Consider the following 15113-nt stretch of genomic DNA (forward strand, 5'->3'; position numbering starts at 1 on the left):
AAAAAAAAAAAAAAAAACAAAAAAAAAAAAAAAAAAAAAAAAAGGTTACCTCCTGTATGCTTAGACTTTTTCTGCAGGTGTTTTAATCTCCACAGGAAATTCTTTAGGATCCCAGAAACTGAGAGAGGTTGAGGACTGCTGACTAGCCATTGAATGGGCTGGGAGCTAAGGTCAGCCAACAGCAAACTGGAGATAAATTGCAAAGTTTTGGTTTGCTTGAAATAGTAATTAGATGTTGTGGGTGCCCCATCCCTAGAGGTGTTCAAGGCCAGACTGGATGGGACTTTGAGTGATCTGGTCTGGTGCGAGGTATCCTTGCCCATGGCAAGGGGTTGGAGTTAGATGATCTTTAAGGTCCCTTCCAGTTCAAGCCATTCTGTGATTCCATGATTCTATGTTGAGTTGGCAGATTGTCCATATTTGCCATTATGTAATCTTTCTGAAGGATGTGCTTTAATTCACTGCAAGTTGCTGCTTTGCTTGAGGAAAATTCCCCTGCCTTTCCTGTGTAGGAGGCAATATTAAATTAACAAAATAGCTTATTCTGGCCTTAAAAGCAATTAATCCATGCTCAGCTCATTTCTGTCATAGTCTTTAAAAGAGCAAATTACATACCACTCCTGGGGTGTGGCAGCGGAGCAAATAAGATGATTTGCTCAATTTCCAGAGACCTGACTTGGCACTTTCCTCCAAAGTTATGCTTCTGGCTGTCTCCATTTGACCCAGCTGTGAGCAAGTGCCAGGTCTTGGAGCTTCAGACTCAAGTGTCCAATTCTGATAACTTATCTTATCACTATTTCTCCTGTCATTTGTCATAAACAGTGTTGTGCCCCTCTAAGACTGATGGGCCATCTGACATTTTTGATGTGGTTGTGTGTCTGACTGTAGTCATCTCAGAATTATGCCTATTTCATTATGAGAAGACTTATGAAATGCTGATATTTTTGTTGGCAAAATAGAAAAATATCAAATTTAAAGCAACTGAAATACCCAAGCATTTTAACATGTTTCTTTCATTAAAATAGTTTTAAATGAAATTATTTCTGAAGAAAAAAATACAGACTAAGACATCATATGAAGAAACAAAATGAAAGACACCCTCTTTTTATCTCACTGATAAAGCACGTAAAACTGTTATAGGAAAGATTATAAAACTCCAGTAAGAGTTCCTGGAAATCTGTGGCTGTGGCAAGGATCTTAAGGCAGTGGTTTTTTAGATATACGTGATGTGTTTACAATGAATAAAATTAAGATTAATGACATATGTTTTGCAGCTGTCAAAAAAAAAAAAAAGTAGGGAGTAAAAGGTTTAAGGAAAATAAAAATAGCAGTATTAATTACACAATTCACTTTTAAATTACACCTAGGAAAATAATTTATGCATCTGGGAAAATATTTGAATTGTGGAATATCACAAAGTTTTATTAGTTTTATTAATTTGGCAAGATTATAAAACAGACAACTAAATGAAATCTATGAACTAGGTGGCAGAAATGTTTTATTCTTTGGTTCTAAAAAAGCAGGTGCTTGAGCTGAGGATACAGAAGATCTAATATCTAAAAACCAGTATCAGTTTTATGAGGTGACAATAGTATCCTGAAAAGCAGAAAAAAAAATACCTTGCCTTCTCAAAATATAGATCTGAGGGGCTGCAGCCAAGATCAGGTTAATCAAAATATGATCAACCACCCTCCCTGCCAGTTACACTGTAAAGCCAAAACAAAGATAAAAGCAGCAGTGCAATCTAAAATAATGCAGCTTTTATGGAAGTGAACTAAAGCCTTATAAAACCAGGGTGTCAGAAGACCCTTCAAGAAAATAAAAAAATATATATTTTTGGAAACTAAAATACAAATGACTCCTTACCCTTCAATGAAAAGCCTTCTGTACTCTTCAGTACCCTTCTGTAAGGAGCAAAGTAATGAAGAACTGACTGTAGTTGCTCTCAGAAAATTATACCCATAGTAGAGCTTCTCGGAACACACAGTGAAGACACTTGTATAATTTGTTTCTGGTACGTTGGGCCAGTTAATTATGATGTACAATATTTGAAAAGAAAAAAGGTATAAGGCACTAACTCTGGATTCCCCCGTGGCTTTAGAGAATGAGATACAGTTATTCACTGCAGTGATGGACAGTTGAAATAAAAATTATATAGTAATGCTAATATATATTTTCCAGAAGGAGCTTATTTACAGACATTTTCAAGTCGGGTGGGACTGGTACAGTCAGGTGAAGACATCTGTTTTGATCTTGTCAATTAAAAAACCTTTTTTTTTTTTTTTTTTTTTTTTTTTCTGCTGGTAATTTCTGCATCAAACCACAGGTTTCTCTAGAGCAGCTCAGGACATTTTTTTTTTTTTTTTTCCTTCTGTTTCTACTGAAGTTGGTACAGAGAAATATGACAGTGTGGACATTGGCAATCCCTTTTCTATATCTGTAACTAACATGATCTACAAAGATGGCAGCACATCCTGCACCTCTTGGTGTTCACTCTCTAGGGCTTCATTTGGTCCCTTTTGCCTTATGTGGCTCTGGCCTTTCATGTTTTGATGGAAATAATGCTGAGAGCTTTGGCTTCCATTAAAAATTTTTTTGGGAGTATTTACATTGGACTCTAGTATCCTGGCTGCTTAATTAGGAGATACCATACTTTCTAGATGTAGTTGTAGGATGTCACTAGGCCTTGGGATGATGCTGTATGTTGACACTAAGACAGCATGTAGGATGTAAAACTAAAAAGTCTCTTCTGTGGTTCAGTTTCTTATCTTACTATTCTCCAGCCTCCCCAGCCTATGTTTTACCATTATAGTTTCTCTCAAAGCAGTAGGGAAAATACAGACATACATACACATGAAAATGTGAACCATCTTTATACCACACAAAGTTAGAAGTTTTACACTTTCAGGAATTGCACTGTTATCTATGCTGTAAGTGCTTGTTATTTTCTTTGATTTCTGTTTTCCCACTTTTTTTTTCTGAAATTCCCACTGTTTTATATGAGAAATATTTATGGGGCACAGTTAGGGAGTATGATTGCAAGTGTAGAAGAATGAGCAGACTTGCATCAGCAGGTCAGTGTTGAAACCCACCCACAAGGGCTGGCAGCAGAGATTGCCTCCTAAGAAGTTGCATTGTTTTCCACTCAGTGAATATGCCACTAACTAATGGGAGAGAAATGTTGAGAATCACTCAGTTTCTCTGAGATTTATGAGCCTAGTTAATTGTTTTGTTTGCCTAATTTGTTGTAGGTGAATGGATACAGTACTATTAATACTGAACTTTGAGCAAGAAGTTAAGGCCAGAATAGTCAAAAAGTTCCTCATCTGCTTGGAATACCTCAATTTTGTACAAGGGAACAAAATCACATGGTCTTTTTAGAATGTGGGTATACGTAACTCACTTCAGTTCAAGTGGAAGTATGTAACACCAAGCTTTGTGCCAATATATTATCTGTTGCTACAATAATCTTCCAAATAGCTGTTTCTGTAAAATAGAAGTGTTTATATTTTTGTATATTCTAGATACTCTATCCAAGTTAAATATTTAAACGGACAACATGAAATTAGTGTTTATTACTTGGTCTCCAAAATAAAATATATTTGATAAAATGGAAGCATTTGGGACATTTATAAATCTACCATCAATGTCTAAATATCAGTTACTTGACATAATACCTAGTATTTACTGCATGTTCTCTTTATAAGCTCATTGGGAATGAGAGTCTTCCTTCACTGTTCCTTCCTTCTTTAGAAAATATCACAGCTCAAGCAGAATATAAGCTTGTGTCATTCCATAGACCCAGCATCACCAGAAGGTATTGTTATGATTTGCGTGAATCTCCTGCTTTTGCTCTGAACGGATGACATGTCTCCAGGTACAAATATGGATGTGTAATTTTTAAAATGTTTTTTTTTCTACTTTTTTCTTTCCTTTCTTCTTTCTTTCCTGCCTCTTCATCTAACCCTAGATGAATATTGCAAATTGTCATTGTTCTAAAGCTTTCCAAGAGGCCCATTTTGCATTTCACTCTGAAGCACAGCTCAGGTCAGAACAGAGTTGTGAGGGTAAGAAATATTTCTTGCCAGAGACATTTACAGGGGCTGTTCTGCCATGACTTGGTAGAACTTCACTCCAGAGTCTGAGACTGCAAAGTCTTTGGAGAACTTTGATATTCGGTGGTTTGTGGGCTGAAAAGTTGCCCAGTGGTACTCCTGGACGATTGATTTGAAGACATGGCTTGGAATTAGCACCAATAGTTAGATTCAGAATCAAGTATGGACATACCAAAATGTATGCAACTTATCGAGTGATGTGTTCCTAATACTTTTTGCCTGCTTCATATCTAGCAAATCAAGGTTTGTGTGGCTTTCCTTTTCTTCTTCAATGAGAGTTAGAGACAGAGTAGTGAAGCTCTTGGTCCTGGGGAAAAAGGTTGTCTTTGGAATAAACATCACGCTGAAAACTTTCCAGCCTAAGCCTTTCATTAATTTCTCTGTGTCATCTTAACAAATTTAAACTCTGTAAAAATTATGCTGCAAGAAGTTCTCCCCACGTGTAATTTTTCCTGAAGTGAAGTGCATACCTTTCAAATTATAAACTTCCTACATGTCCTAGGAAAATCCTCACTGTATAAATAATTGAACTCATCTGCTGTGAACACAAGTATTCTTTCTCTAGCGGTCTAAAATATATGCCTAAATACACATCTTGTTCTTAGTGCTTTAAATAGTAATTACTCCCGTGAAGTCACTGGAAGCCCTTAAAAGGATTTGACGGTTTCCTCACAATCTTTCAGTGAATGTAGTAGCTGGGCTGTGCAGTGCTACATCCACTGATAATTCAGCAGCTGAGGAACTCAGCAAAGCCTGCTCCAAACTTCTCAGCTGTTGACAGGCTTGACTTGCTGAGAACACTGGTTAAATATAGCACAAGCGAGCTGAGCTCAACAAAGTCATTGCTGTAACACTGTGTGAAGAGACCAGAAGAGGGGAAATACAATCTGAGAACTAAACTGCCAAAGCCTAACACCACCTAGCAACAGTTGAAAAAACTTTTAAACAAAAGTCTGGGTGAGACACAGAGAGAGTATACCTCCTACTTCTCCTGCCTGGGATTTCTGCGAGAAGCAACTCAGTCCTCTGTTCTCTACCCTATTTCCTTCATTCCTTCAGCTGCTGGTAGACCTTGAAAAGTGGGAAAAGTTTCTCTCTTTTTGTTCTCCTGGGCTGGATCAGGCTACTGCTGTGGTAGTACTGTGGGACAAGCTACTGCGATCTGGCAGTGTAAAGGATCTATTCCTAAGTTCTTGCTGACAGGTAAGACTGAGCTAACCACTCTAATGAATTCCTTTAACAAGTGAGCTTCTTTGGTAGTGATTATTTTCTGCTTCCTTCTATGAACAATCTTCTGCATGATTTGCAAACTTCAGTAGATAAAAGCTGGGATAAATGTGTTGGATGTTTAGTTTAAAGCTTTCATCATATAAAAATGTTGCTCAAATAACTTTTTCAGTTCTTAGAACAAGCATAATCAAGTAGCTAGTAGTAATATTAAAAAAAAAAAGTGTGTGGATTTTGACACGTATCTTGCTTGTATCTGCTCACATGCTGACAGAAGACAAACAAAGATTTAAGAATAGAATACATATCACCCCTTACCAGTGATAGTTTAGCAGCTATTAAAGAACAGTGACAGCCTGTGTGATAAGTGAGAGGAAATAGCCGTTCAGTAACTGAATTCACTGCATAGTTTGTGACCTAGTATATTTGTACTTTTTGTGTCCTTAATAACTTTCAGTGCGCGGGCACACCTGGTACCTTTCGTACTACTCCAACAGCTTCTTGGTTCTTCCTCTTGTACTTATTTATACCAAGAGAATATTAATCTGTTTGATTGATTAGCTGCATAATCTGCATAAAATTAAACTGCTAAACTGCTAAAAACTGAACTTATGTTTGCTATATCCAAGTGTGCTTGAGCTGGGTCATTGTTTTTAAAGTGTTTGTTCCTTTTAGCAAAATTAATTAGAAATAAGTTCTCAGATCTTCTACCATGACACCACAACAGAAGCCTGTGTATCTGTTTCAATAACCTATGGTCTTGTAATGGACATATAACTTAGGAGAGTAATTGCTCAGTATGATTTGCTTTGTCTAAACTAACAAAAGCACTTTGGTCAATTGAAGAATGTCACTAGGTCTTTTAAACCCATTTTCTCCAAACAAAATAAATTTGGTATCCATTAATTTTTAAAAGATGCATTGATTATTAATTCATCTGTAATATGAATTTAGTTATGAAGGCAAAGATTTAAAGAATGTCCTTAACACGTGCAAAAACCCTCTCTGCAGATTTATGTAGAATTGTCTCAGATGAAAAATATTTGTCCTAAGGAAGGGACTGACTGAGTCTATGCTGACTGTCTACACTGTTTGACACTCAGTCTGCGGACTCAGGGACTGCCCCAGGAAGCTGAGAAGGTCTTGCTTTAGTTAAATCATTCTAGGTTCACCCCTGCATACTATGTAAATTACATCGATACCACATCTTAGCAATGACATGCTTGCAGATTGGATGAAACAAAATGCTCTGAAGCAACTTTGACCAGGTGGCTGAGAAAGTAACTGCCTATGAAACTGTAAGATAAATGAAGTGTTAGGATCGAGAAAAATTCTTAAAAGCAAAAGTAATATACTTTGCTTTTTATTTCATAGCAAGCAGCATCCTACTTAAGCACTAAATAGGAATCATGGTGACCCTGATTTAATGTGATAATGATTGCTGTGGAATTACTACAGCACTATGGTATCCCAAGTCTAAATCTCAAAAGGAAACTTTGGTATTACTTTTTAATATAGAAATATCCGGAGAAAGTTATTTTTTCATAAGAAAGCTGTACAATAAGAAATAAAGCTGAGACAATATGACATACAGTTTTTGTCATCTTGACATAAGAGTGAAAGTTACTGTTTCTTATTTTCATTGAATTAATTGGCAAATAAGAAAAACGGTGGAGAAATGTCAAACTTGACCTTCTGAATATATATGAATGACAAAATGTGGGAAAATATGCTAATTACTGTATGCTTTTGGGTTTCAGTTATTGCTCAGCATGATATACTATTTAAAAATTTTAGTTTTCTTGTGGAATTTATGTTTAGCAAAGTTTTTAAATGCAAAGGGGAAATTTATTAGCCTCAAAATTTTATCAAATGAAGAAATTTTGGAACAGTCTGATAGCAACTTCTAACTCTAACACATGGAGTTGTGGTTTTACATACATCTGTCTTCCTCTCCATTTCAAAATGGAGAAGGAGGCTAAAATTACTCTTCTCAACAGGTGTCCACAAAGAGGCTCTGAGATTTTCCAATCAGATCTGTGGAATATGCAATGTGGCTATTCAACAGATGGTTTCATTTTTGAAGAATAGCCAATTCTACTAATGATTACAGTGAAACCAAGCTCAATTTTATATCAAATCAAAAAGTAATTTAGGTTTTGGCAATATTCTCCTTTGTAGAAATTTTCTTGGAAGACAAGCACACTCACTTATTTTCCCTCTTCTATATTATTTTGATTTTGTTTATATTCCCATAGCCGTGGAAAATGAATGATACCGTTCATGGTGCTAAAGACTGTGTATCCCTCCCAGTCTGAATCCACTTCCAGACTCTGCCTGTGGCTCACTCTTCCACCTTCATAATAGCAATATTATATTTTATGACCTCTTCTAGCCAATCTAGTCACAGTTAAAGTCATCATCTTAACTGAGTATCTTGTCATCACCTCCATCTTTCAATCTCATTATAGAACGTCTGGTTCTTTTTAACACCAGATTCAAAGACTTGAAGTTCATCTTCAAGGCTCACCATGGTTCTGCCCCTGCCTATATCTGCTGTGATTTACCCTTACTCCTCCTGCTTGTATCTGGTAGACAATTAATCATGACTGTGGTGTTAACTGGTCCATCCTCCATGCCACAGTCTTCAGTAAGCTTGAGACTGATCTAGCAAATGAATTCTCTATTGTGCCTCTCACCATAGCACCTGGTGCTACTGTCATGTAAAGACTAAGCTTATCTACAAACCAAGCTATGCTGACCAAGGTAGGACCCCTGAAGTTGTGTTTCCTGGTGGCAGTTTGAAAGTAAGCACAAGTATGTCAGAAAATCTCTACTTTTTTTTAGCATCTCCTGTTTTGGTCCTCTGGATCACAACTTTGCCAGTTGTTTCAGTATGTTTTCAGTATGTTTTCAGTATGTTTTTCAGTATGCCAGTTGTTCAGTATGTTTTCCATACTGAAAGCTTTTTACTGATATAGATGTATCAGTAAAACTCCTGCTTATAGGAATTCTGTTGGCACAGATTTCCACACGTTCTTAATTTAAGGCTTTTGGTAATCTCATCTAACCCAGTTGATGTGCCCCCAGGCATAAATTAAGAGTGTGCCTCACAGTTGCACTGAGGCAGAGGCCAAGTGTATGCCTTTGAATTCAAAGTGAGTTTTCCTTAAAGTTTAATAAGATCAGGTCTTAGTGTTCAATAATTAATAGACAAATTTCCAGTCCCCTTAAGAGCATTTACCAAAAGAGATCATCTATATTCCTGTCCATTTTTTTTTTTTTTTTTTCAAGAGACATTTTACTTTTTATCTCATTTCCTGTTTCTTCCCTTCTTTTCTCAAGGAGCTACTGTTGCAGTTTGCCATACTGTTTTAATATGTAAATCTGAATCTGGGGGGAGGGATTTTGCCCTACTGCATATCTGAAATACCATTTGGAGAAATCGAGCTACAATGTGTTTGGAGAAGCTAGATGAAACAAGACAAACTAGAAAGAACTCCATCTACTGATACGTCCTATTTCAACAAAAATATTTAGTATTTAAAACCTGAGATAGGAACTGAAATTGAGAAGGAGAAAAATGTGTATGTGACAAGATAATGTTATCTGCTACACAGAAAAGTTTAATTGCTTCTTTGTAAGAAGCACTAGTGCCTGTACTTTTCAGTTTCATCATCTTATTCTGGTGGTTTTCTTTTTAGCTTCTTTGTCTCTTAATTTCTGTCAGTGTTTCCTGCTGAAGGTTGTTTCCTGATTTTATACATAATGCCAGCAAATTTCAGAGGTCATTTGTCATGTAAAACAGATGAGAAGTCAGAATTATCTAGGGCATACATTATTATTGATACTGGATCTAATAATTAATATATCTTAACCTCTATTTTTCTCACTTAGTAGCTAGTATTTGTACCAAGTTAGTGGTTCTAGGGGGGAAAAAAAAAAAAAGGCATTTATAGCACAGTCCTGTAATTACTCTTTGAGATATTGGCATCCAAAGGACAGGAACAATTGTACCTGTTTCCTGTTGAGAAGAGGCTATGAGAGATTCTAATGTAGCAGGTTGTATGATGCCTAATGTATTTGTGAAAATCATGACTCTAATGAGTTACATACTGTTCTTTTTTTTTTTTTTTTAATCCAAGATGGCTTTGCCCTATCACTCTCATTCGGCTTTGGCTGAGGTATAAATCTTTTCTCCAAGTAAGACATGCAAATGCTAGATGCAAAGGTGATATGTAAAAGTACATAGATTGTGATTGCCTCCAAAACGGTTTACGCACTTTGCAATTACAGAGAATGAAACAATTCCTACTATTAAAGGCATATATGCTAAAAGCATAATTATGTGCTATTTTGGTATTATTCTTCTAAAGATACACAGCTGTTAAAATACATGATATATCCAGGGCTGTTTAGAGAGTGGTGTTATTGAGGCAATGAAGTAGCATTACTTTTTTTCTTCCTTCCCAGTTAACAGAAAATCGCTATATGTGGTATGATAGAAATTAAAAAAAAAAAAAAAAGAAAAAGAAAAAAAGTCAAAAAGAAGAATTCCAACATCCATTTCCTCCTCTATGAGAGCTGAAGCTTAATCAGAAATGTGCATACGTGTGTGATACGTATGTGCACGTGTGCTTGCCTTTTGTGAGAGCAGAAATGTTTTTTGGCATTACAGAATGCATTGCTGAGGGAGTGGGACAAACACATGCAGAGTACAGGGAAATGGGCTGGAGCCTGTACTTTTTCCCTTAAATGGGCAACCCGTCTAGTTGCTGTTAGCTGACACAACCAAAGGGGTGTGTGAATCTAAAAGATTGCTGTACGATGTCCAAATAAGTTTCGTTTCAGAGATGATAAAACTGCAATTAAAATTTTCATCATTTATTATGTGAACAGACTCATCCAGATAGAAAGCAGTGGGGTTTCAGAAAAAGCAAACACCTCACTGGATTAGCAAAAAACATTCTGAGTTTGATTTATATACTTTAACAGTTCTTTAATGCAGAAAGGGTTGCTTTCTTTGCTTTTCCTTTTTGGGAAAATGGTGTCAAAGTGTATAATGTTTAGTGATTTATGTTGTTCAAAAATTTGTTCCAGTGCATGTGCAAAAGTAATATTTTGGAAGCCAAATCCACTTTCTATCTGAAGTCCACAGGGGCTTATAGGTTGGGGAGGATCGGGGAGTTATCTAACTAGTGCGTTATGGCTGTGGATAGCAAGAGCCACAGCTTCGCTAACAAACTTTAAAAAACTGAGAAAAAGTGGATTCTACTGTAATAACAGGGAATTTTTAGCAACTGGTTTTAAGGCTGCTTCTAAAAAAAAAAAAAAAAGTAAAGGAAAATGAAAGGTCATGTGTCCTTGGTAAAAGAATTTTCATTAGAGTTTATCAGACTGCTTGCATTTTTCAGAAACTATAAACCAAATGAATGCAAAAGAAAGCAGGAGACTCTTAACATCAGTGTAATCGAACTGCTGCCAACTTGCCTTGTTTATCTAAGAGCTCTCTGTGAAAATAAGGTCTTTCCCACACATGCATGAGTCATAGGATGTAATGGGGCTAAGCAGGCTTGCTTTAAGCTTTCTAATGCACAGATATCTAAACTAACCTGTTTTCGTGCCTGTTCCTGTAACTAAATGAGATCTAGCCAGACAACAGGAAGGGAGAAGTGGTGGTGAGTTCATGATGCTATTTCAGTGCAATAACCTGAATGCTTAAGGAAACGATGCAATTTCCATTTATTGGGAAAATTACAGTTACTGTGACAACAAATATACACTAAAGAAAACATACACGATTTATCCTCAAGTTCAAATTTGTGAAAACAGTAGATAGGATATGCATAAAACTTCATACTACCCGGTTATGTGACTCAAAGTACATTCTTACTTTTAAAATACATAATTCAGATTCTTGGAAAAAATACTCATTTAATAACCATAAGCAAGAACATACATGAAAGGGTGGCAAGACACACGTGGCTAACCATGACTGGTTCAGTGTTGAACTGATAAAAATAATAATAAAAAAATTAAGCATATACTTATCATGCTAAGCCTATTCAAATCCTTTGCCTGTGATTCATAATTACTCCCCAAATCTCATTTGTCCCACATGTTTAATCACAAACCATTTTGGATCTAAATTTTAAGGTAAAGTTTACAGGAGCTCTTCTGTTATATCTAAATTCTCCTGCTCTTATTATTCCACAAGGACTTACATAATAAAAGAAACCTGAACTGTATTTTAGTAGATAAGAATTTCAATTCCTCAAACTGGTTAAAAAAAAAAAAAAAAAGAAAAAGAAAGAGAGAGAGAGAAATATTAACGTTCTGATTTTTGACTTTGGGCGGTAGGCAGAAGGAAGGGAACCATACCATGCTAGATGCTGTTAAGCATGTCAAACAGCACAGAACAAGATGTCCCTTCTGCACGGAGGGACGGACACACATGGCACCAGAGCTTCTGAGTGCCAAGGAAACCATGTTGGTATGAGGCAGCTGGCAGTGGGAACCACTGTTGCTTTGAGAGGCAGCAGCCAAAAACATGGAATCCAAGTGACAAGAGATATCACATTGCAAACAGTAAAAGATGGAGTCACAGCTGAGTGTCCTCTGAATGAGAGCTGCCACTTACGGGATTTCAGGACCAGAATTTCAGTGTAAGGAACTGCCAGAAGCCATCCAGTCTCACTCAAAGCGGGGCTAAGTTGTAGAGTTTGATCAGGTTGCTCAGGGCTTTAATTATTTTCAGTTATCTTAAGTACTTTCAGATCTCACGTCCTGTTTGGTTCACAAAGTTTTGAACATAGCTAGCTGAGTAATATTTTGCTGGTGATGTGCTGGTGGTGATCCATGTGCTGTAATACAAGATGACTGGAGAGACAGTTGAAAATAACATAAATCATGGTCCTTTGGTTGACACTTCCAGAATTACAGAAGATGAAATATCTGTTTTTTTTTTTTTTTTTTTTTTTTTTTTTTTTTTGTTACATTTGCTGTGGTATATCCTTAAATAAGCATAATAAGAACCAAAAATCTCATTTGTAATTTGCTACCCTAGTTTATATCAGCTATTAAAATGTACACCCTCCTGCTTCTCCATGATACATTCTGTTTCAAAGCTGAACATTCAGAATTATGCCATTAAGGTGACATCTTTCTGCAAATGAATTCTGAAAAAATGTCAAGTGTACTTCATCGTTATGTTTTCAGCTAGTCCAATAAATTGAAAGACTGGCATAGAGATAGTAAAGAATAAGCAAATAAGGAAGGAAAACAGAGATTTTGAGGAAGGAAACCCTGGAGACTGCCCCCAGCTGCTGAGTTCACTTTTCTTACTGAAGATCTCTTTCCAATTGTATCCTAATCAAGAACACAGAGTGATACACTTATGGCAAACAAGATTCCTAGGTGGACTTCTGGTTAACCTGGGATGAGCTTAGGCTCTTTTTGGTCTAGAAAAGCCCTTAGTTGTGGAAGCATCTCAATTTAACTGGTGGTTACTGTAGCATAAAGCAAAGGCAAAGCAGTGGTCTTGTGGAACTCAAAGGGATGGGATAGACAGTCTTACTATAGAGGATTTCTCACACCTATGATACCTTTCTCATACCTAGAAACAGGTATTCTGTTTCTCTTTAGAGGGATCAGCAAGTAATATTCCTAAAACTGGATGCTGTAACTAAAATTATGCCATCATCAGTAGAGATGAGTGGAAAAAGCCAAGGGAATTCTCACTCCCAGTGTTGTATAGAGATCTTGGATCCCACTGTGTTTGGCTAGAGCAAACTCGGCACTTGCTACAGAGAAGAACTTGAGCTAATATCACGTGCACACGCAGAGGTCATACATATTACCCTTGGAACTTCTTAAATACAGGCTGCCCAAATGCAACCATAGGGGTTAAGTTAGTGAGAAAGCTACTGTGATGTAGGAAGATGGAACCATGCTCTGAAAGACATCAGAGTGGACAAGGACAGACAAGAAGTGCTTCAGCACAAGGCCAGCAAGCTTAATGTTTTAAAGCTTAGAGCATCTAAATCACATGTTAACCAGATAATAGCATCTTTAATTACCCTGCCCTGAATCCATATGGCCAGTAGTTTTAAAAGTAGTTTATGAGTTGGAGAAAAAATTAACTAAACTGATTTTCCTACTTTCAGAGAATACTTTCCTAACCGCAACATTATTTTGTCTTAAACTAAAAGAAGAAAGATTTAGCTTATGCACTGGGAAGAAATTATTCACTCAGAGGGTAGTGAGGCACTGGTACAGGTTGCCCAGAGAAGCTGTGGATGCCCCATCCCTGGAGGTGCTCAAGGCCAGGCTGGGTGGGGCCTTGGCCAACCTGATCTAGTGGGTGGCATCCCTTTCTATGGCAGGGGAGTTGGAGTTAGTTGGTCCATAAGACCCTTCCAAACCAAGCCATTCTATGATCCTGTGATTCTGTGGTTTTTATGAGAAAGTTGGTAGGGCTACAATATCAATAGCTTTGAGATTGAATTGATCTATTTGTAAATGGAAATGCAGGACAGGATTGTTGTGGTACATGAGAGGGCCCAGGAGGACATGTTGAGGGCCCACTCTGTGAATGTGAAAGTTGCCTGGTTCTGGAAAAACAAATTCCCAGCAGTAATACTGGTTTCTTGTCCCTGCTCAGTCCCTGCTATGAGCCACATGACCTATAGTGCCATGGTTCTCTGAGAACTGAAGTACCAGAAAAATATGTGAAGCTAGCTATGGACAATGTAGTAACTTTCTCCTTAGCTCCAGTAGTACAAAGAGAACACAGGAATGTATCAGGAGTAAACTGAATAATCTATGAAAGTGTTCAGTAAATACCCTGAATGTAACACAACAGTTTGTAGCAGCTTCTTAAGACATAAGCACGGCAGGATGACAAGACATCTGATAGATTGACAGGATGACAGGACATCTGATAGATTGCTTATTAATTAGAAACACTGGTAAATTCATGTTTCATCTCCAAAATATTTGTGTCATGTTTGAATTTTGTTGTTTATCCCTTTCAGGTAGTTTTACTATAAAGTGTCAGGTGTTAGATACATACCGTGGGGAGAAGAAGGCTGGTTAAATGGCTAGCTTTCACATCAGTGACTCCCTGTACGACTCCCAGCAAGCTATTTACTTCTATACTTTTAATAACACCTGGGAAGTTACAAGGATAAATATAGCAGTGACTTTGACACCCTGAGATGTTGCAGTATTGAACATCATGTCAACAGCTTTGAATAAGGAGATTTAAATAGCCTTCCTTGGAAACCAGATTCTACTGGGAGAAGTAGGAATAGCAGTTGAATTTATCTGAGTGACAAGAATATGTATTTTTAGAGGAGCTCTCCAGAGGGAAGCATAGCTGTGCCCTGACTTGTGGGTAGCAAGCAATTAGCCATACACAGCAGAAAAAGGAAAGAGAAGGACCAGGGTTGTGACCAGGAAGCTATGACGAGAAAAACATGCCAAAATAGGAGCCAAACTAGTGTCAATACTAAGAGGCTTCAAGAAAAAGAAAACCATTCTCTCAGATTCAGTTGTACCAGAAGTAATTCACAGGGCAGAGAAGGTGCTGTCAGCTCCTGGGGGTGTTATTTTGCTAATAACTGCTATGGAGCTAAAGGTAACAGAAGTCCCCATGAGTACTAGTGGTATCGGTGGTGGTCTGTTTGCTTTTTTTGTGTCAAAAGGAGGGGACAGAGAGTGCTCTCAGAACAAGCGGCCTGGTACAAGAGGGAGGGTGCTGAGGGAAAA

At 37.2% G+C, this 15113-nt stretch overlaps 1 protein-coding gene across 6 annotated transcripts in view; it reads left to right on the forward strand.

Moving 5' to 3' along the window:
• FILIP1 (filamin A interacting protein 1) overlaps positions 1 to 15113 on the forward strand; it is a 121569-nt gene that overhangs the window by 12007 nt on the left and 94449 nt on the right. For 2 of the 6 annotated variants that reach the window (XM_035320583.1, XM_035320585.1), the window contains exon 1: positions 4838 to 5318. The exons of the other annotated variants lie outside the window; for them this stretch is intronic. The gene's annotated coding sequence lies outside the window, so the exon portion shown is untranslated. Of the gene's footprint in view, positions 1 to 4837; positions 5319 to 15113 lie in introns of those variants that run through there. 6 annotated transcript variants of the gene reach the window in all.

Source organism: Oxyura jamaicensis, chromosome 3 (assembly GCF_011077185.1).
Source record: "Oxyura jamaicensis isolate SHBP4307 breed ruddy duck chromosome 3, BPBGC_Ojam_1.0, whole genome shotgun sequence".
Lineage (NCBI taxonomy): Eukaryota > Metazoa > Chordata > Aves > Anseriformes > Anatidae > Oxyura > Oxyura jamaicensis.